Source organism: Triturus cristatus, chromosome 7 (assembly GCF_964204655.1).
Source record: "Triturus cristatus chromosome 7, aTriCri1.1, whole genome shotgun sequence".
Lineage (NCBI taxonomy): Eukaryota > Metazoa > Chordata > Amphibia > Caudata > Salamandridae > Triturus > Triturus cristatus.
This window is the reverse complement of record NC_140590.1, coordinates 100,453,659-100,456,769: the sequence shown is the minus strand read 5'-3', so window position 1 is coordinate 100,456,769 and position 3,111 is coordinate 100,453,659.

The window sequence follows — 3,111 nt, the reverse complement described above, 5'->3', positions numbered from 1 at the left end:
ACAGAGATTAAGAACAAGCAGGCCGAGCAACACACCAGTCAACAACAACACCAAGGAAGGATGGAGGCAAGACTGGCTGAGCTCCTGGCGGTGCAAACGGACATAAGCCGTTCACTCAGTCGGATCGCCGACAACATGGCCAACCCTCCCTGTGCCACCAGGCGAAGACCAACACCATCCACAGGGAGGGAGGAGGAGGAGGATTCGTCCGACGGAGCCTCCCAAGCATCGTCAAGGCCTGCATCTGAGGGTCCCCCAAGGAAGGTGGGCCGTCCACGGAAATGACCATGAGAGGGAGCAGGCCATCCACATCTCCCAGGTCACCTGGCCTGGCACCTGGCCTTTATGCGCAACAGCATCACTTCATTCACTGACATTCTCTGCCACATGGACTTGCTGGTCACAGTCTGACCAATGATGACAAACACTGTGTACTAGACTCTGATGACTTCCAATGCCAAGGATCTCATCCCCCCCTGTGAACTTTGGATTCTAGGCACACTGTATAGCACCTACTGTTTTTTCCCACAAAAAACGCCCCCCACCGAGAATAAAATTAATTATTATTAATTAGATGTTGCAGTCATTTTGCATCTGTCCACAACATACGTGTGGGGAAATGTCAAACTATGCCTGATTTTTTAACTAACTCCAGCCATCCATACCCTGGGATCTGAGTTCGGTACAGGACACACATGGGTCACAATGTATCATCCAATATAGACATGGAGCCCAATACTCACCCGTGATGGCCTCAAGCTGCTGAGGGGGGGCTTGCAATACTGTGCGGACAGACCTATTTGGAAGAGTATCATTAAGGCGTAGAGGCGTAGAGGCCCATGTGGAGTTTCCCGGGGAGGGAGTCCCAGGTATGTATGGCCAGGTGGGAGAACCATGAAGAATGGTGGCCAGGGCAAGGTTGGATGCACGGAGTTGAGCCAGCTGTAAGGGGACAATCCTCAGATGATTACCTCAGTCCTGGCCAAGTCCAGCCTCAGGTGGCTGATGTTCAGCCATTCATCAATGGACCTCATGCCTTCTTGAAGGTTTGAACTGTCAATGGCTGTGTCTTTGGTGAGGGTGAGGAGCAGCTGGCTGTCAATGGCATACGAGATGATGATGAGGTTGTATGCGCATGTGATGGTGAAGAGGGGGGTCATTGACACATTGAAGATTGACACGCTGAGAGATGAGCCCTGGGCCATGTGCCAGATGAAGCCACTGTACTACATGCTTAAGGCTTGAGTCTGACTCCCATGGCCTTGCTGGTGAGCTACTTGGTGATTTCATCCTGGTCCATCCTCTGGATACCAGTGTTGGAGATGTGTGAGCTGACAGTGTGTAAGCACAGCGTGTCTAATGCTGTGGAGAGGTCAAGGGGGGTGGCCTCACCATTTTTGAGCAGGGCATAGTTGCCGTGGTTGGTGGCAATGATGACGGTTACAGTGGTGTGATTACTGTGGAAGATGGTCTTGTGCAGGTTGCCTGGAGATCTTTGCCTGGAGGAAGTTTGTCAGGTGCTCATTGAATGTCTTCCTGATGACATTTGCTGGCTAGGGAAGCACGGTGATGTTCCTTGAGAGCCTGCGTTCCTGCCGTCCGTTGTCTAAGAAGGGCCAGGGTCACTGCATGCCTCTATCTACCATGGAATGTGGCTAACTCCAACGATACATCCCTGATGTGCTGGACGGGGGCTACAAGGATGAGGAATTATGTGGTTGAGATGTTGTGTGGGAAGGGGCCTGATGGAGGTCCCCAGGGGATGTTGCACATGAGCCGGGTGTTGTATTTCCTGCAGATGGAAGTCCAAAAAGTGAGGGGGGTTGGTCCTGCGTATAATTGTGCTGTCTGCCTCTGTGTGCCAAGGCTGGCATGTATGTCCATGAGCTTGCAGTGGTAGAAAGTTGTAAAGGATTGTCTCAGCTTTGCAAGGGCGGGGTGTCTTTTGGATGGAGAGCTGATGTCAGTGCACTCACAATTCTGATGAGCTCCTTGATGTCGTGCGTTTTGTGGCCTCGGCCCCATCTGAAGAATCTCCAATTGTCCTTGCTGATGATATGTTGATGGCTGTGTGTGCCGTTTTCCAGGGTTGTAAGGCCACTGATGGTTATTTGTGTTGCAAGCTGTGCACAAGAGTCCGGCTAGACGTGTATGAGTCCAGTAGGTCTACCTTGTCCCAGGTGGCTTAATTGTTGTTGTGCGTCACAGGAAAGTCCGTCAATGTGGCTAGATTATTGGATCAGTTGCTGATCCAGTGTGTGAGGTTGCAGAGTGGTGGTGGTGTTGGTTCCAGTGTCACACACAGCATGTCTGTGTTGAATTACATCAAGCATCGTTGGGGGATTGGTAGCGGGGTGTGTGGCAGTGTGTTGCATGTCGTAGACGTGGAGGCTAATGTGGATGGACCAATTATGGATGCTGGTGTGGTTCTCATCCAGCCAGAAGTTCCTGTGCCACAGCCACATGTATCCTGTGGATGTGAGGACGTGCGTGAAGATGGACGTGTTGATGGCTTAGCGGAATTGTGGATGTAGTCCTGGAGAGCTGTAGAGGAGTGTTACTCAGTGGGTTTGCAGGGGTTTTGTGCCAAACCGAATTTGTGACCCTGAGTGCGTACTTGTGAATGGATATCAATTCATCCTCCGTGATTGTTAGTGCCGTCCCTGCGGGTGCTCTTGTATCCGTCTGAGATGGCAATGAGGAAGTTGTGTGCTGAGGATGCTCTCATCCAGGTCACTGTCATGAAGGTGATGTGTGGGCCTGTTGTGTTGAAGAGGTAACAGAGTCCAATGGCGTGCTGTTGGACGGAGCCGATGTGGAGTAGGAGGGACTTGACCTGGTTGGTGTGACAGGGCCGGGGAGGCGGGGCAGCACTGTGTAGGCAGTTGGAGTTGCACACTCAGCATGCGAAGGTGTCGTGTGTGCGCTTAGGGTATGCCTGAAAGCAGAAGGTTGATTTTCAGTTGGACATTGCTTGGAGGGTGGCTGCAACATGAGACTGTTGTGTGATGTGGGTCATGCAAGGACATGAGGCTTGTGCGATGTTCCCGGTGCATGCGCTGACGTTCCAGCCTTTGGCACAGCGTGGCCGCAATAGTGGCACAGACAAGC